This window comes from Saccopteryx bilineata, chromosome 5, assembly GCF_036850765.1.
Source record: "Saccopteryx bilineata isolate mSacBil1 chromosome 5, mSacBil1_pri_phased_curated, whole genome shotgun sequence".
Classification (NCBI taxonomy): Eukaryota; Metazoa; Chordata; class Mammalia; order Chiroptera; family Emballonuridae; genus Saccopteryx; species Saccopteryx bilineata.
The window spans coordinates 79755571-79776029 of NC_089494.1; the positions used below are offsets into that span (position 1 = coordinate 79755571).

The following is a 20459-nucleotide window of genomic DNA, read 5'->3' on the forward strand; positions in this document are numbered from 1 at the left end:
ATATAGAAAAGCAGCTCTGAAAATTCAAGTTCAGAGCTGATGACCTAGTCCTGTCTTTGTTTCCTGTGAGTTTAACATCTAAGTTACTCTGACTTTTTACTTTATGGTATACAAGGGGGAGAAAGTGGGTATTTGAGTGTTTACTTTTGTTCCAAGTCCTGTGCCACAGACATTACATGTATTGAGAAGTTGGTATTTGCAGCCTTCATTCCACACGTAAGAGGGGCGGAAATCTTGAGAAGTTAAGTTTCTGAAGGCTGCAGAGTCTGTTCTTCCTGCACTTGGGTGCAGCTGGAATAAAACAAATTACATGGACCAAAAGTATGTTATTTATTATACATAATTGCAGTGGACATCCAAAGAGGAGGTGTGGGCATTCTTTATCTAGACTTATCAGAATGCTGGCAGTGGAGGTAGGGACACGCACAGCTCTTAAATCCTGAAAGAATGCCTGACCTGTGGTGGCGCAGTGGATAAAGTGTCGACCTGGAACGCTGAGGTCGCCGGTTCAAAACCCTGTACTTATCTGGTCAAGGCACATATGAGAGTTGATGCTTCCTGCTCCTCCCCCCTTTCTCTCTCTCTCTCTCTCTCTCTCTCCTCTAAGATGAATAAATAAGTAAATTAAAAAAATACTGAAAGGTTCCAATGAAGGAAGAGAGACGGTCCTTATTTTTCTGTACACTCCCATAAATGCGTGCCCTTTGTCAGGCACCATGACAGGGCATTGGGATTCAGGACTGAACAGGAAGGACAAAGTCTTGCTGTCAGAAGGTCGCCACCATTTCTTGGTGGGCAAAGCCAGGGGCAGGGAGAACAAGGATGGCTGCCCAAGCACCCGGGGGCAAGTGAATCTTCATAAAAATGTCTGCTGCTGGTTGGCTGGGAGTGAGGCTTGTCCTGGTTACCCTTTGGAGATAGAGGACTCTGAGTGCAAAGTGAAGACACTGGATGAAAGAGTAGGGAACAGCGATAAGTCATGATTTTAGGTACAACGTATATGTATGTCCCTTTTTGGAAACTACATGTGGATTGTGAGCAGTCTCAAGGCTCCCAGCTGCAGACCTCTCCCGGCCACACCAAGTGCCCGTGGCCACAGGATCTCAAGCATCGTTTCTTCTCTCTTGTGACAAAAGATGGCAAATAAGATCTAGGGGAAAACTATGTCCTTTTAGATAAAGCTTTTATGTTAGTCTTTTTTTTTTTTTTTTTTTTTTTAAGTATGTGGTATAGTTTTTCTTTAGATGGCAAAGTAGAGAGACTGTTCTGTGGAAATAAGATCCCTTGGTGATTGATATTAGACATTGAGTGGCTTTCCCGTGTCATTCTCGCAGTGCTGCGCCAACCTATCTTTTTCCAAATGTCAGAACAGCACGTATTAAGTTTATATGTTTAAAGGATTTGGGTGAGTTCTAGATTTGATACTTGGGTTTTCATGGTTGGATTTTATAGTATAAATTGTTCCATAGTATTCTTGATAGATATTCACATATGCATCCATACTGATAAAGAATAGATCAAGTATATTGAAGGCATCACTGGCTGGCTGGTTGGTTGGTTGGTTGGTTGGCGATGATTTGTGTTCAGTTTTCTCTTCATTGTAGATAAAAACCCTTGGGGGATGGAATCTACATACTTCTTATCAATGTGAAATTTTACCTGTTGTCTACCAGTAAACTTTACTGGTTGAAGGATTCTTGCTTCTACCATTGGTCTTCAGTCCTGCTGTGGAGCAGAGCTAGATTGCAGTCCACTGTGACTGTTGTAATGATGTATTATTCATTATTGAGGGAAAGAAGTTCTGACACACTTCAGATCCAGTTCAGCAGGACACCCCTTCGCCTTTTATTCTGTCTTCCAGAGTGAGAGAAGAATTAAATTCAAAGGCAAGACAAAGTGACTATACTTTTTAGTTGTTACAATGTAAGAGCTGTTAAGAAAAGGAAGGAAGTGAGTATCACAAGTCAAGACTGTGGGTCTAATATTAACAACAGCATCAATAACAGTAATGTTTTACACTTTAAAGGTGGTCATATATCAGGTTCTGCTTTGAGTGCTTTATATATATTCACTCATTTAATACTTATAATTACTTTGGGAGACAGGCACAATTTTTTAAATCTTAACTTTGCAGAGGAAAGTGATAAGGTATGTTAAGAGGCACACCCGAGGCCCTAAAGGTAGCAAATGGCAGGGCCTGAATGCTAACTCAGGCAGTCTGGCCTCAGTTCTGGATTTTAGCCACAGTTCAGGGCAGGAAGACCATAGTGATTGAGGACATCTTGGCATGGAGTAGGGCATGGAGTGCCGGTAACTAAAAAAGAAAATCAGGGTCTTCACTACTGGTTGTAGCTGCATTTTTAGTATACGTGGATTGATTATAAATAAATGTATTACACATGTGTGTGTATGTACTGTACCCATGAATTCATACAGTATTTGAGAAGTGGCAGTAAATATCTGTAAGATAGATTGGTTCTTTATTATACTTCCTGTTGGATGTATAATAAACCTCAACTCCTTCTAAAGAGAGAACTTATTTACATATGAAAGCTATGGAAGCTTTTCCCAACCCTGGTATGCCCATACTTCCGTGGAATATTCATATTCATTTGCCTTTATTTCCCCCTAAATTACCTTACATATTGGATCTTGTCTTAGCCAAAGGCATTAGAAGTTAAAGCATTAGTGTGTGTATGTGCTAGGAAAGTTTATATAAAATGATATTTAAAATAAAATAATTTCTAGACATGTATCTGACCCACTCTTCAGATGTCCAAAGAGAAAAATGATGGAAGGACAGCTCGTGGTTGTGTTAAACCAGTCTAAATTTGGTTATAAGTTCTAGGAGACGCAGTTGAATTTATGCCAGAATGTGTTGTCTTAAAATAAACCTGACTGCGCAGCGATGTTGGTAGAACCAACAAAAATGCTGCACACGAAACAACTAAAATGTTAAAAAAAAAAAGTTTATTATCGAAGAGTTCCCTCCTCCAATTCTTAATGCATTCAAAATTAGAACTAACAGAAGCTAGCCTTTTCCTTCCTGCCAATTTTAGAAAATAAAACATTCTTAAACTTATAGAACATTATCATTTCCCTCTGGGATTTATAAAATTAAAAGGCAGAGTTAGGGAGATGAGTGTTTATGAAAAGGATGAGAGTTTAGTGACCTGCAACGCAGTGAATTTTTCAGAATTGTTGACAGTGTGAATGGTAAACACAGGCTCTTGCTAATGTTTCTATTTCCTTTTTATGCTCACGTCACACTTGTTGCACTTTCTTGGTCCTGTTTTCTTATTGAAAGAATCCCATCTCAGGGTGTTTAGCTCACTATCCAGCTCCACTGGAGAAAGATCTCCGGCACTTTCAGGTGCAGCTGAGGAAGACTAGTTTGTTAACCCATCGAGTTAGAGAACTTAACTGGTTGTTGCTGGTTGTTGTGTAGTCTCCACCTGCAGGAGGACAGGGCTGATAACTTGCTAGTCTTCTTAGCACTTCTTGAATTGCTCTTTAAGGCTAGAAAATTGTAGTATGGAGTTTATATATTTAAATTTATGTGTATGTGTAGATATATATGTGTGTACATGTAAATATGCACATATTATAATGTATTTTTTTTAAAGATTCCTTTTCTCTTTAATTGTGGCTTGGAGAAATAGAGCACATTTTTAGTGAGAAATGGTGTTATTAAAAGCACGGTGTTATTAAAAGCACAGTGAAAATGTAATTTCACATTCAATTCTGGCCCAGTTGGGAATTTGGGTTATTGATGGTAAATATAGATTGTTCGTATTAATTGTCAAGTAAGTTGCTTCTTAAGAGTTGCAATATCACAAATGATCAAAAAGCTGATGTTTCAACTTGTGCCGATGTAAATTAATCACAGGTATGGAATCTTGAGGTTTGTTGTGAAAACACTATAACAATCAACTTCAGGCATGTTTTGTTGAATAAAATTAATCTATAAAAATGAGTCTTGGTGCAAAACTTTGTGTTCTAATTAATAGCAACTCAAATCCAGAGGCAATTAATTCCATTAATGGAGTGAGTACTTAATGACACTAGAGATTAAAAATACAGAAAATGTCTCTACTTTGTGGTCACTCACATAAATTAATTGCATAACAAATCTAGAGACTTAAATATGATAGACGATGTAGTCTTGATACTACCACATGCTCCTTACCTTCCCACCCACATCACTCCCACCCTAAAGCACCATTAGAACCTAAAAAAGGATTCTAGAGGGATTGCCCTGATTCAAGGGAAGCTGGCTTTGGTCCTGGTCTTCACTGGCTACATCCTTCCTACTTTTGCATCTTCCCTTTTATTTTCTCCCAACACCTGCCATTTTCTATTTAGAGCCCACTGTGTTTTAATATTTTGCCATGTTACCCTCAGTCTGCGCTTGGTGGTGATTTGCAGATTCTCAGTCTCTTCATCTGATAGGTAGGTGGTGTTTGCCTGTTTTATAACTGGGGACTGGGGTTCAGACAGTAACGTGCTCAAGATCCCAGAGCCTGGGAAGTGGCAGACATAGGTTCAGTTCCCAAACTGGGATTCTAAGCCTTTGGCTCCTTCCACAGAAATGAATTGGGTGGCAAAGTATGTCCGTGTCGTTAGCATGCAGAACACGGCATACACTCAAGGCCTAAGTTGTACAGAGAAAGGTTTAAGAGCTTTCTGACTATTTTTAAAAATTGTATGTGTGTGTGTATACATACATACACACATACACTTTAGCAAGAGAGAGAATGATAGAGGGACAGACAGGGACATACAGACAGGAAGGGAGAGAGATGAGAAGCATCAACTCATAGTTGTGGTGCCTTAGTTGTTCATTGACTGCTCTCTCATATGTACCTTGATGGGGGAGGGGCTCCAGCCGAGCCATTGACCCCTTGCTCAGGCCAGCTACCTTTGGGCTCAAGCCAACTACTGTGGGGTCATATCTATGATCCCATGCTCAAGCTGGCGACCCGGTTCTTGAGCCAGATGAGTCTGTGCTCAAGCTGGCAACCTCGGAGTTTCGAACCTGGGTCGTCAGCATACCAGGCCAATGCTCTAGCCACTGCTTCACCGCCTGGTCAGGCTGAAATAATAGTTTTATTGAGTTAGTTCATATTCCAGTATACCTTTTTATGGTATACAGTTTAAGTTGCTTTTAGTAAACCAGGATTGTACAACTGTCATCACTATCTGTTAGAATATTTTTATCACCCCAGAGAGAAATCATCAGTATGTAAGACTAATTTAAAGCTCAAGTCATTGAAGTATAAGTTGAAGGTCAGGATCCAGTTATCCTATATTCTGAATGGGACAGAAACTGAGTTTCTGGACCAGCCCTGTAGTGGGTCCATTCTTGACTGACTCTCATAAAATCCTCCACAATAGTAAATACTCAACCAATTTTTAAAAAACATGCCCCATTTTTTAAAATTCAATGAGCTGCTTTTTAAAAAATATTGTTCAAAAACATGCCCAATTTTGATAACTCAAATCTCACATTCTTGTACCCATTTGCAATATGAAAACAACAGGATTAAAATTTTTAAAAAAACACATTTATGTTTTTGATTTCTCTAAAATATATTTGCTACCCCCATTATTTTGATTGGAGAATCATCTGCCTCTAGGTCTACCTCAAGACTTCTAGGTCATTTTATTGCAGGTTTGCTTGAACACATTGAATGAGTCATGATTTGAAATGACTCATGCAGTAAGCAATTTCATATGTAAACTTAGCGATCCCAGCCAGTGAGTGCTAATAACAGGCAAGTTTATTCCTTGGATCTTCCTTTTTCTTAACATTTAACTTGAGCCATGGCCTCCTGTCTGTTTTTTTCTTTGTGCTCATTAAATTAAGTTGAATTACATTATATAGCAATTTATACATTTGTTCTTTTCACTGTGTGGTATAAAAAGGTTGGGGTTGGGAAAATGACTGGTGGGGTGGGGAAGAACCATTAAGAAGATAGCGTTGTCATGAGAAGAGCTCATCTTTTCCCACTCTGGTCCCTGGCACCTTGACTGACGACATCTGGAAGGAGGCCAGTGAGTTAGAGCTGAGCCGCGGGAATTGTCTCAGGGCCTGGTGCCAACTGATGATCTCGGGGATAATTTTCTGGGAAAAAAGATGAACATTTTTCTTAAAAGATGAGGTCTCTCCCTTCTTACATTTTGCTAACAACATCTTAATTTCCAGTAATATCACAGTGTTAGCATGGTATTTGAGTATTGGTCTCAAGTTACTTTTTTGTATATATAATTTAGAAAAAGATTATGTTCTATAGTATCAGAGTAGGGAATACTCTGATATGTAAGTCATTAGGAAGATATGGTTTAGTGTATACATTTAGTTTACACAGTGTCTTTTTGTAAGAAATGCTTTAGCTCTCTCTTAGTCTCTGTAATTTAGGAATTGGGAGATTTTTTTTTTCTTTGAGTGGATTCTGGTAGACCTGCCTCTTTTTATCCATTAACATAATTTTTATTGTTCATATTTCCTTTGGAGGGTTTCTCTTCTGCTTTGAATTCAATATCAGGGTTTCCCCACTCATCTACCAACATTTATTAAGGACCTTATGTTTCCAAGACTATGCCTGATGTTTCAGAGATGAAAAAAATACTATTTCAAAGAGTCTACAGACTCACTAGGTAGTAAAAAAAAAAAAATCAAATGTACTTTTTAGGTGCTGTGATAATTGAGTTTTAGAACAACGGATGAAGGTGTATGGATCTCAGACTGGGTTTGAACATGGAATTTCTGGAAGGGCTTCCACTGGGTGGTGATTCTTGAGTTGATCCTGAAACATAGCAATTTGCCAGATGGAAAAAGGCATTTTGGGCAAGCAAGTGCAAAGGCAGCAGGTGGACAAGACTGGGGTGTCCTCAGGGAGCTGTAAGGTATGATTAGGGTCAGGGTACCTGTGGGGTGATGATGAGTAGATGAGGCTGGAGAGGTCTTGGGCCAGGTCATGGAGATCAGGAAATCGGCACATCCTAAGAAGAGCCACTGACAGCTAAGTCCAGGACAGGAAACTCAAAGGACATTGACGTGCACTGTTGGCAGTTACTTAGAGACGATCTTGGGAGAGGCAGTGGAATGCTGCTGGTGGGCAGCAATAAGGGCAGGACAGAGGCAGTGGTGGAGTTTGGAAGATGAATGTCTCAGTTTTTGGCTTGGTCATTGGTGGTCCCGTTGCACAATATAGAACATAAAGTAAGATTAGCAGGTTTCGGGTGGTGGGTGAGGCGGACATACTCACTAGTTTTGTTAATGTAGATCCCTTGTTTGGGGAACTGGGTGCATTCTCATGCCCCTTGAGAGGCTGTTCTTGATAGACCCCCACTGTTATTCTACTTCTTTTTGTGCGTTTTCTTAATTAACTTTCAGTTGGCAAACAAATTATTGGTACTCAAATAAAATTAAAAGCAAATTTCTGTGAGTTAACAACTACATTGCTAAATAAAATGAGATATGTAATTTTTACTTTATTTTCTTAATGAATGGGTTGGGTGCCATCTCAGTAAAGGAGTAGATTGGAAAACCATCTTCAGTTGAAGTGGTTGCCCTTCCTGTTAGCGTAATACCTGAGGAATCCTGCTAGCAACTGTAAAAGAAATGTATAAACAGAGAATCTCTGAGCTGGAGGGAAGCTTAGCAATGTGCGCCACCATTCTCAATTTATAGTTAGGAAAGATGGATGCCAGAGAAGGTACGCGATTTCCCAGCCACAGAGCTATATAGGAAAGGGCTGCATCTAACTCATTAGTTCAGTGTTTTCTCCATCATTCCTTGATGAATCCCTGCAAGAATCCCATTGAGATGATAGGGCAGAGTTTGAAGAACTCTAACGCTCAAGGCTGCTCACTCCGTGATAGACCCAGAGTCACCTAGATTCTTGACTTGGATCTTATTTTAAATCAGTATCACTGTTCATCAGTCAGCAAATATTTGTTGACTATCTAGTATAAAAGGGATGTTGTTATAAAACTAAAAAGATAAATAAGAGGCTGTTTTTCTCTTCAAGAAACTTGCAGGTTAATTTTTCAGATCATTTATTATAGGACTGGAAACTACTTTTTATAAAATGTATAGCTTGTCTGACAATTATGAATGTGTAGTATAAACAAAGGCACACACAATAACAACAGGAAAACAAAGCCATATCGTATATTGCTTTACTTTTATTTATTAATTACTATTATTATTTTATTTTCCTGGATTTTTTTTGTTTGTTATCATATTGTCTCTGCACGGTGGGTGGGGGGCAAGCAGTTCCCTTTCTAGACTGGGAATGTTTTTATGCCTGTGAGCAGATAATATACTACATTAAGCCAAACAATTAGAAAAAGAATACAGTCATCCCTCACCATATCGTGGTTCACTTTTTGCGGTCTCACTGTATCGTGGATTTTTAAATTGTATATATCTAATTTTGTATCCTGGATTTTTCGCTATATTGTGAGATTTTGTGGTATGTAGGTATTTTTATATATTTATTATTTTTGTTTTTGTGGTAAAATAAGCAAAATTAGTGTGGGAAAGGTTTATAAGAGTGTGGGGAGGGTTTAGAAAGCCTTAATATGTATATATATATAAATAATAAAATAAATATAAGGTGGCTACTTTGTGGATTTTCGCCTATCACGGGGTTTCTGGAACCTAACCCCTGTGACAGATGAGGAACCACTGTATTGATTGCCTTTTATTCAGTTTATTCTCATTGAACCTTATTAGGAGGAGTGATCTGGTGAACATTTATTTTAGGTTGGTAATTGACATAAATATTTGCAGGAAGGCATTGGAGGAAGGGTTTTTTTTTTTTTTTTTTTTTTTTAGAAGGGAGAGAGACAGAGAGAGAGGAGAGAAAGACCGAGAGAGAGAGAGAGAGAGAGAGAGAGAGAGAGAGAGAGAAGGGGGGAGGAGCAGGAAGCATCAACTCCCATATGTGCCTTGACCAGGCGAGCCCAGGGTTTCGAACCGGCGACCTCAGCATTTCCAGGTCGACGCTTTATCCACTGCGCCACCACAGGTCAGGCCAGAGGAATGGTTTTTAAGAGCTTTAATTCTCTATTCAGTTATTTTGGTACCCCTCTTTTATAGCAGCTCCCTTCAACGTTTCTGGTAATTTCTGTATATACCATCTTGAAAAACTTAACCTAAATTTGGAGTAATTGTTTAGTTAACAAATGTATGTAAGAAAACATTTTGGCATTCTAAAGTAAAGACCACCTTTATGAAACAGTACTTTTTTTTTATAATTCTTGGTATGTTTCATTATGTTTCCTGGGTTAACCTGTTCCACTCAGACAAGAGTGTTGGTACTTTTTGTACTGCTCTGCATTTAAGTCTAGGGTAGAAACTTAACTATTTACTGACAGAGAAGTTTTCTTTACCAAGTTTATGAGCTTGGAATTGTTAATGCTTTTGGTTTTTCTATAATTTTAAGTTTTATTCACTCCACAGATATCCAAATAAGTCTGGCCTGATGCTAGGGCCAGTGTTGGGGATATAGCAGGTCGTTGAGTACACAGAGTCCCTACTTTCAAGAAGTTCCACATTGAAGATTTGCTATCTGTCTAGTGAGGGTATACAGACATAGGAGCACCAGAGTAAAGGTTAGGAATAACAAAATGCTGACACCCCTTTAGAAAACCAGAACATCTGGTTCTGGCCCAGGTGGGTGGCATCCCTGTGAACTCTTGCAAAAGTGCTTTGAGATCATTAGATGATGAAAGCCTTCATGGCATTATGTGTGAGGGTAATCATCAAGGATTACCACATTACTGAGAGACAACAGATAAAACGCAACGTCTCCTGGTGATGGGGCATGCTGGATGCTGCAGTCGGATTTACACACATGAAAGCTGGACCCAACAGGCTAAGAAAGCGATCGAGTTAGCAGTGAAGTCTGATTCTGTTTTGAGAGTATTGGGTTGGGATAGGATAGAAGAAATGATACGTTCCTTCTTTCTACGCCTGCCTATTCTCTATCCCTTTCTGCGCATGGTGTGCTAGTTCCTAACTCAGAACCTTTCCGAGACTTAGTACAGCTGGAGTAGAGCCACTTGAGTTTGGGCTAGGGGAGTGTCTTGAATCTCAGAACTCACTCAGGAATTGACATGACTCCATGGAACAGCCACAGACCCATGACTGGGTGAGGACTCACAGGATTTGAAAAATTGACACTTGTGGTATAAAGGGAAGACAGAAAAATAAGGGGGGAAATGTAACGGGTTCATTGAATTTCTTTATCGAGCTACCAACTTGTTCCACAAGGTCTACTATGCAATCAGTAACATCAACTGACCAGAAGTGCTATTTCCTTCCCAAACTGGTTAACAAAAGGCACCAGTGGGCATTGCGTAGGGAAAGGACTACGGAAAGAAAAGCAGACAGGAATAAAGAGGGAAGAGAGAATGTGCATGAGTTAGGTGGGCTATTTAGGAGTGAGGTGTGTGTGTGTGTGTTTGTCTTCCTGCCTGTCCTTTGTTGAATCTCTTCCCTGAAGTCACCTTCTCCTATCTAGAGAGAGTTGAGGAAGGGATATTCTGTTTTAGTTGCTAGCCTTCCCGTTTGGTTTCTGGATTTCCTCTAAGCTGCCACCAGTAGGGCAGTGAGTAGGGGGTATTTAGTCTTTCCTGTTCTTTCCTTTCAGGCTTCCCTTCATAGACTTTTATAATATTTATTCTAAAACTGCTATTCTAATGAGTAAAAATGGTCAAATTTTGGCTTTCCTATATGATTCAACCTAATAATTCCACCCTTGTGATTCTCAGTTTTCATCTTGAGTTAATAATAATAGCTCCCACTTATTAGCACCTACTGTGTGTGATGTATGTCACATGTGGCAACTCTGAAAGGAAGTCATGGTGCCCCTCTGGCCTGTGAGAGGCTGTGGCTCAGACAGTTGGCCCAAGATTACATGTCTAGTGATTAGCAGTGCTGGGATTCAATCCAGGACTTTTTGGTTCCTGCTGGAACCCTCTTGGTGCTATGTATCACACCACTTTTGTTCCCTTGAGTTTTATCCTGGACCCCTATGCTGTATCTTTCTGGCGCAAATAAGTAAGTCTTTGGCTGGATAAATGGAATTGGTGGGCCACCTGACCAATTCAGATGAGGATGATTGAGATTATACATTATAAGCAGGTTATCTTCAGAAATGTAGTGTGGTATTTAATGACAATCATTTCTATTATAATCCACAGTGAATGCCTCTTCTTTCATTTAGTTTATAATTTAAACTTTGGAGGAGAAAGGGGCTCTGATACTTGGGCCTTAAATCCACACCTGGGGCCAAAGCATTAAGAAACCTCATTGTCATTTTATCTCCGCGTTGGCTGGTTCCTCTCTCTAGCCCAGGGGTCCCCAGACGTTTTACACAGAACGTTGGAGGGCCGCCACATACTGTGCTCCTCTCACTGACCACCAATGAAAGAGGCGCCCCTTCTGGAAGTGCAGGGGGGGGGATAAATGGCCTCAGCGGGCTGCAGTTTGGGGATGCCTGCTAGGCTTTGAGAGGGACCTTAATTTTTTCCTTAAAACATCCTGGAGACTTTTTTTTCTCATACCTGCCATCTTTCCCCAACTGTTTTTACTCCATTCTTTAAAAATTTAGTGAATTTGTTCCCTACCCAGTATTTAAATGTACACCTGAGAAAATGATGTTTCTGTGGCCAAACTCTTTCCTAGGATTTATTGGAAAATTTTCTAAATCCCCCTCAAAATCAGTTTAAAAAATCAGGTAAATGGGGAAAGATGTTAATAATTCTCCTGTGAGAATTAAACAGTCAACTTAGAGACATTAGTAGATCAGGGAATCCACTAATGTCCAGTTGAAAGCTAACCTGCGTAGCTGACGGGTAAGATGGATATTTCCCAGGGCCAGGCCAGGATAGGATCTCAGAGGAGAGAATCAGTCATGATTACTGATAGATATTGTTATGTTACAAATGTGTATTCGTGGCCCTATCTGCTGCTCCTGGTGACTCATCCTTGGAAATAAAATAAGTACAAATTGATATGCATAGCATAGTATACAAATCCTGGGAATAGTATTCCAAGAGATATGTTTCCGAAGTAAAATAAGTCTTTAAAATGGCAGTTTCAACATGTGATTCTGTGTAGTGCTGTTAACCTTGCTTATAGATCCAAATGCAGGTTATCTCAGGGGTCAACAAACTTTTCCTTTAAAGGGCTAGATAGTAAATATTTTAGGCTTTGCAAGCCATATGGACTCCGTCACAACTATCAGCTCCTATGTGTTAGCGTGAAAGCAGCTATACACTATACGTAAAAGGAACAAGAAGGACTGTGTTCCAATAACATTTTTATTTACCAAACAAACTGCCAGCTGGATTTGGCCTGCTGTTGGACTACTACTCAATAATGTTTACTATTTCCAGCATTTGAATATTTGTTAAAGGCTACACTTCTTTGTAAGTTCTATCCAGTTTTTTCCCTTATTTAATGGTTATTTTTAGAGACCCATAATAATGAGTAAAAGAATGTTTGGAAGTATTTTAAGAATAACTTATAAATTGAGGAATTCTGGAGAAATTTCTGGGAATTCTCATTTCTCATTCCCAAGTCCCAAAGATTATTGACTATTATATTAACATTTATGATTTGTAAACACCCAGAGAAGAGGCTCTGCTGTGTCTCCGTGTTTCCTGTACTTCCTGATTCAATCAGCAGTTATCTTTCCTCAACTTGATGAGGCTCTCCCTGTTCTTTGTTCTACGTGGTGTCCTGAGTTTATCAGTTGTCTGGGGCATTTGACCTACTTTTTTCCCACTGGGAGACTGGGAATCTTAGAGACCAGCGGATATCCCCATTGCATTTCTCCAGAATTACTAATAGGTCAAACCTGCCTCACCCCCATATTCAAGTGCCTGGAGTGGATTATTCTTTCAGTATTTTATATGCTTCGTTGTGGTACTATTATTTTAGAGCCAGAACAAGAGGACATTTTTGGTATCAGGCAGGTGATTTGTTTTATTGTTTGGGGTTGGTGTCCTTTATGCTTTTCTGCCACACTGTTTTAGCACTTCTGTTACTCTCTTAGGGATAGAAACCAGGAACGGGCACTGCGAATATCTGCTGTGAGCATTCAATTCAATTCTTGAAAAATGTCAAGGTGGATGTTAACTTCCTGGTAATTAAGAACACAGATTTGGGAGTCAGCAAAACTTGAATTGATTCTCGGTTTTGCTACTTATTTAAAAAGTGGGATCTTGGACAGTTTTACTTAACCTTTCTCACATTTTCTTATCTTTCAAATGGGAATAATACTATCTTACTCTGAATTTTTGTGTTATTGGATTAAATCAAATAAAACAAGTATGAAGCTAAGCATAGTTCTAGAACCACTAAATGATAGCTGGTATTATACAGAACAGTTAAAGGTGGGAGGAATTTATTGTGTTTCACAGGAAAGGAAACTGAAACACAGAGGTGAAGTGATTTGTGTAAACTCACATGAAGGAGGTTGGAAAACTGGGTTTGGCTGTTTTCTAAGTCCATGTGCATGCTAGCTTGTGTTGCTGCTTACAATACTTTCAGTTAATAGTAATTCTACCGTAAGATATGCCAGGATATATTTGGGTTTTGGGGTTTGGGTGGATAGACTTGGAAGGTATGGTGTCTTTTGTTTTATTTTTAAATTAAGGTATAATTGACATATAACATTTTAGTTGTTTTAAGTATATGACATAATGGTTTGATATTTGTATATATTATAAAATGATGGTCAACTAAGTCCTAGTTAACATCTGTCACAACTCAAAGGAGGATGTCTTGAAAGGCCAAGGTTTAGCAATGATAGGAAGCCACAGTTTCTAGAAGAAGCCAAGGATACAGTTATAGCTAAAAAATTGAAAAAAATTGTCCTGAATTTTTTTTCCTGTTGCTTAGCTGCTATGTTGACTGCCAAGAACTTGTTTGATTCTAAGTACCTTTTATGCCCGCCTGTTAGACAGGTCCTGCCATACTATGGTGACTTTTAAGATATTATGCATGTTCTTTTAAGTTGGATTAAAGAAAAATGTAGTCCTGTATTAAGCCCACATTTGGAGTTGGATTTTTTTTTTTAATTTCTCTTTCTCCTTCCTCACACTCGCCCTCCACCACTTCACAGGATTGTGCGCCTGACCTTTATGGGTCATATTTTCTCATGGCATGAGGCATGAGTAGCTGCCAATAATTAAACCTTCATAGCCAAACAAATGATTTGGCTAAGGTTTTGGAAAAATCTCAGCTTAAGGAAAGTTTTGTGACAAGTTGCTAGAGTTTGCTATATAGATACTTATTTTATAGCACTGATTTTAATTGGTGTGTATGTCTCCTTTTAAAAAATTTATTTTTCGAGTCTCGCTTGGGGGTTTGAACATAACTGCTTTCCACTACCTTCCAGGATCTATAAGCTTACTTACTGGCATCAAGAATTTCCTCTCAACTTGAGCTCCCATTTTACCAACCTGAGTTGTTGGTCAGACACCACAGTTTTGACTTCAATTCATAGGTTGAGAGCCTGATGAATTTTTAAACAGATGACTATAGGCCCTGGCCGGTTGGCTCAGTGGTAGAGCATCGGCCTGGCATGCAGGAGTCCCGGGTTTGATTCCCGGCCAGGGCACACAGGAGAGGCACCCATCTGCTTCTCCACCCCTACCCCTCTCCTTCCTCTCTGTCTCTCTCTTCCCCTCCTGCAGCTGAGGCTCCATTGGAGCAAAGTTTGCCCGGGCGCTGAGGATGGCTCTGTGGCCTCTGCCTCAGGTGCTAGAATGGCTCTGATTATGACAGAGTGATGCCCCAAAATGGGCAGAGCATCGCCCCCTGGTGGGCATACCGGGTGGATCCTGGTTGGATGCATGCGGGAGTCTGTCTGACTGCCTCCCCGTTTCCAACTTCAGAAAAATACACACAAAAACAAAACAAAACAGGTGACTAAATTATGTTTAATTTGGAGACATGGTTTGTTTTTTATTCTTTTTTTTTAAAGATTTTTTTTATTTATTCATTTTTTAGAGAGAAGAGACTGAGAGAGAGAAGGAGGGAGGAGCAGGAAGCATCAACTCCCATATGTGCCTTGACCAGGCAAGCCCAGGGTCTCGAACCGGCCACCTAGGCGTTCCAGGTTCATGCTTTATCCACTGTGCCACCACAGGTCAGGCGAGAGACATGGTTTTTATTTTCTAACTGTTGAATATCAACTACATGCTAGGTGCTAGGTTCTGTGAAGAAAGGATATGGAAGAAGAATGTGTGATCCTTGTCTAGTTTAAAGTGGTTTTGAGATAAACCTAGTTCAAGGCAGAGGGTTAAAGGCCAGGTTGAAGCATATAGGATGTAAATACTAGGGGGATTAGAATAGAAAGATCTGGAAAATAGAAGAATCATTAGAGAAGGCTGAACAGAGATAGGAGAACCTAGACATGATTTTGAGGAAGAGAAAGAGTTCTCTACAGTGACGGGGCGAGGCTAAAGGAGCATACACACTTTTGTGATTTTTTTTTTTTTTAAAGTCCATCTCTGGTTTTTACAAAGAGAATTAGAAAAATATGTTCTAGTGTTTTCTTACTTTCTTGCTTATCTAAACCTGCACCTACAGTACATACTTATACATTAAAGACATGGTTGGCCCTGGCCGGGCAGCTTAGCACTGGGCCCTCCTAAAACACAGTTCCTCTTTGGCAGAGGGGAAAGCAACTTTAGTGTGAATCTGCCAAATTTTCCTGGCCCCGGCGTCTTGGAAAATACCAGGATTTCAACAGTTTGTTCTGAAACTCAAGGTTTGTGAATGCAGCTTAGCTGATGAATTTGTTTTTAAGGATGTCCATTGTAGATAACTTCACTAAATGGTTGCTGAAAATGTCACATTTCTGGTTGACCTTTCAACGGGGTGGGGTGGGGTGGGGGGATATTTTTGCGTGCCTTATTTTCAATGTGCCTTTTCCATGTCTTACAATTTTACAATCTAATTGATTGTGAACCTCAGTTTAAACCGAAGTGAGGATAGGTTTGACATTATTTGGAAAGCATTTCCTTGAATTTCAAGGTTGATGTGATTTTCCTTCCAAATAATTACTGAGGAATGCTGTATGTTGGTTTTGTTTTTTCGCTTAGATGTATTTATGTGAAAGTTTCCTTGGCAAATGTTCCTTGGGGTTAAAAAGAAAAAAAGGTGCTCTTTTCCAAAAGGAGTTTTTCAATGTTTTGTGTCACTTAACTACTTGAATGGGAAAGTTTGGTTCTAATAAAAATTTCCTCTTCCTTTGGCAAATGCTGATGTTTTTAAAGTCTTCCTAAAGGAAAAGGGAGCTTGGGTGGTTTTTGTTTTTTTGTTAGTTATCTAGAGCCCCTTCCCTTCCGCTGTGTGCTTCTTTTCATCATTGTTTTATGAGCCTTTGAACTAGATCTATCTACAGCTGAGACTGGTGCTTGAAAATGGACCAAAACCAGATTATTTGTGGGTGGATATCCAAGAATCTAGTCACTCTGGTACATGGGTGCCTCTACAGTGGCCGGGTGTCTAGAAGAGACTTTCATTCCATACTGTGCACTGCTTGAACTTTACATTTTTAAACCAACTACATATAAAAATTAATATTGTATATGCAAAGCCATTGGGTTTTTTCATTTGTTTTTATGATGGGCTAGAGTAAATGATATGTGGGATTTAAAGGAACTTGATCTTGAAATTTACCAATTGCAGGTCTTAACTGGGTTTTGTGTCATTTGGAAAAATATTTAAAGACCAGTATGGCTGTATGACCCCAACAACATATGTGCATGCCAACTCTTCTCAAACTCATTTTAATTGTAAATCGCCTTTAGTTCTGAGGGCCCAGTTGAAAAGCTTGTCAAGTATATTAGCCAGTATATTCACAACGGCAGCGTTTTTTTTTGCTTACGCAGCTGTCTTTCTTCTTCCCTCCGCAGCGCCGAGCCACTTGTGAACATCACAGTGCCTGAGCAGGAGCGGGTAGAGAACTTTGCGTTAGTCCGGGAGATTCCAGGAGCACCTCTCCCTTCTGACCTCTCCGGAGAACTGATGAGTGCAGCTCTGAGCAAGAGCACACTGTTTGAAGGACCGCAGGAGGACATGACCCGGAGCCAGCTCTAAGGTAGCTGAGTCAGCCTCTACCCAGGCGCGCTCAGAGCTGCATTGCTGGAGCCAGCGCTAGAGCCATTTCAACAAATCACCCTTTTTAATGCTCTTTGGCAGAGATCAAATCTAACACGGTAATTTCTTAGCCACAATGATTGTTTTGTTGGTATATATGAATCCAGTGTAAGAAAGTTAGGACTTAGCCTTAGTTCTTTTTTTTTTTTTTTTTTTTAGTGAGAGAGAAAGGGAGAGAGACGAGAAGCATCAACTCATAGTTGTGGCACCTTAGTTGTTCGTTGATTACTTTCTTATATGTGCCTTGACCTGGGGGCTCCAGCCAAGCCAGTGACCTTGGGCTCAAGCCAGTGACCATGGGGTCATATCTGTGATCCCATGCTCAAGCCAGGGTTCCAAACACGAGTCCTCAGCATCCCAGGCTGACGCTCTATCCTGGTGAGGCTCAGCCTTAGTTCTTGCATTGCCTTGAAGAGGGTAGGCTTTTATTGATGGAGCTACACAGTTATTCTTTAACTTTGGCCAAGTTGTTCAAGTACTACCAACATTTCCCTACATATAAAATGCTTCTGCCATTCTTTTCACTTTACAGGGCCTCTACTCCCCTCTCCACCCTTTTAAATAGACTTTATGTTTTAGAGTAGTTTTAGGTTCACAGCAAAATGGAGCAAAGAGTACACAGAGAGAGTTCTTATATATTCCCTCCCCATACATGCACAGCCTCTCCCATTATTAATGTCCCCACAAGAGTGGGGCATTTATTACAACAGATGAACCTGCATTGACACTTCATTACCCAAAGCCCATAGTTTACATTAAGTTTTACTCTTGTTTACTCTTGGTGTTACATATTTGATGGGCTTAAACAAGTGTATACTGATGTAGTATTATACAGAATGGTTTCACTGCCTTAAAAATCTCCTGTGCTCCACCTATTTCTCAGCCCCACCCCAACCCCTGGCAACCACTGATCTTTTTACTATCTAGCTCCGTGCTTTTATCTTTTTCTGAACTACATTTTCTTTTTTCTCTTTTCTTTCCTTTTCCCCCTCCCCTCCCCTCCCCTCCCCTCCCCTCCCCTCCCCTCCCCTCCCCTCCCCTCCCCTCCCCTCCCCTCCCCTCCCCTCCCCTCCCCCCCCCTCCCCCCCCCTCCCCTCCCCTCCCCTCCCCTCCCCTCCCCTCCCCTCCCCTCCCCTCCCCTCCCCTCCCCTCCCCTCCCCTCCCCCCCCCTCCCCTCCCCTCCCCTCCCCTCCCCTCCCCTCCCCTCCCCTCCCCTCCCCTCCCCTCCCCTCCCCTCCCCTCCCCTCCCCTCCCCTCCCCTCCTCCTCCTGGACTACAGAGCCATCCTTAGAGCCAGGGGCTAACTTGCTCCAATTGAGCTATAGCTGCGGGGGTGGGGGGGTGGGGGGTGGAGGGGGGTGAGAGGAGAGAGAGGGAGGGGTGGAGAAGCAGGTGGTCTCTTTTCCTGTTTGCCCTGACCAGGGAATCGAGCCCAGGACTTTCACAAAGCCAGGCTGATACTCGACCACTGAGCCAACAGGCCAGGGCCTGAACTACATTTTTTTTTTTTTTTAAATAAATTTTTATTAATGGTAATGGGATGACATTAATAAATCAGGGTACATATATTCAAAGAAAATATGTCTAGGTTATTTTGTCATTAAATTATGTTGCGTACCCCTCGCCCAAAGTCAGATTGTCCTCTGCCACCCTCTATCTAGTTCTCTGTGCCCCTCCCCCTCCCCCTAACTCTCTCCCTCCCTCCCTCCCTCCCTCCCATGTCCTCCCTCCCCCCACCCCTGGTAACCACCACACTCTTGTCCATGTCTCTTAGTCTCATTTTTATGTTCCACCAATGTATGGAATCATGTACTGAACTACATTTTTATAGTATGCTTCCTGTGGAGTACTTTGAAATCTCTGTAAAGACATCTTGCCATCTGGATGAAATGCAGTTAAGGTTGTGTTAAGCTATGGAGGTAATATAAATACCTGCTTTGGACTAGAGTCTGTAAAAGGTTTATAAGGGGAGGCCTTAAGTGCTAAGTGTTGGTGTATGTGTGTGTGCATCTTGAGTTAAATGTTGGGATTGCTCAGATATGATTTGAAACTTCTATAGACAGAAGCAGGGAACTCAGGAGTAAAGCCTGTCGGGGTTGGACCTTGCAGCCTCCATAGGTTCCTCAGCTTTGGGGAAGGTTTCTAGTAGTTGTCAGGTACTTTCTCGTTGAAGGGATACCTCGTTTATTACTTTAACCAACTTTAATTCTTTATGTAAAAGTTTATTTTTGATTATTTAGTTTCAAATAGTACGGAACATTATAAAGTGCAGACATATATATAGATACATTTTTCTCCCTTTCTTCTCTCTCTAATCCTTAACTAATAATTTTGAACACATATTTTTTCACATACAGATACCTTTAAAAACTGATGGAACATGACTACATTTGTTTTATGACTTATTTTTTCCTTCTACTCTACACGTTGTGGATAGGTGCCCTTTAAAGCACCATCTCAGTGTAAGTAATGACTGCTTAGTGTTCTTCATGTGGCGATTACAGAATTATAACCAGTCTTCACATGAGAAATTAGCCTGTAATTTAAAGGGGACTATGGGGAGATCTTTCACATGAGGGAAAAAACAAAAGTCATGACTGTTGACCTTGGACTTTTAGTCATTAAAGATATGAGTTTTTATTTTCTAAGTCAGATGATGCACGGCTTTGGGCTGTTGTCATTTATGTCAAATTTTCATCTCTAAGTGACTGGAAGGAACTTTTTTGGCACTAGACTGCGTTAATATATTAGCATAGTTGTTAGTTTTGGCTATCATCCTTGGAGCATTTTGAGATATTTCTACGCCCATTTAAGGTGGCATGAGGTTGAGTTAGTTTTAAGAGGAAGTAATGAATAACAGGAATGGAATTAGGAGACTGATTTTATTTTGCATATATGCTTATTTGAAGAAGGAGGAGGAGATGATGGTGTTAGTTAATTGCCAGCCCTGTGGCTCTCAATTATGAAACAGGGTTAAAATTGTTCAGCTCAGTAGTTTTTATAGGGTAGTTGACCAAATCACCAGAGAAGTTTTCAGATATGTGGGGTTGATAATGAATATGTGTGGTGGTGTTATTTTATAAAATATTTATTGTTAGGAAAATAATATAATCAATATTTATGAGATTAGCAAAGGAGAAAAGAGTGGAAAATAAGTCTCCCAAGTGCCCAATTACCCTTCCTAGAAGCAACTACTGTTAACAATTTCCTGTGTATTTTCCCAGAGATTTTGGGGCATACGTAATATAATGGCATGCAACCT

General features: G+C 40.3%; 1 protein-coding gene across 2 annotated transcripts in view; it reads left to right on the forward strand.

Moving 5' to 3' along the window:
- ACVR1 (activin A receptor type 1) overlaps nucleotides 1-20459 on the forward strand; it is a 127696-nt gene that overhangs the window by 32843 nt on the left and 74394 nt on the right. Inside the window, exons 2-3 of one of the 2 annotated variants that reach the window (XM_066279490.1) lie at nucleotides 15041-15179; nucleotides 16954-17256. The gene's annotated coding sequence lies outside the window, so the exon portion shown is untranslated. The remainder of the gene's footprint in view (nucleotides 1-15040; nucleotides 15180-16953; nucleotides 17257-20459) is intronic. The other variant, XM_066279489.1, reaches the window with a different exon arrangement.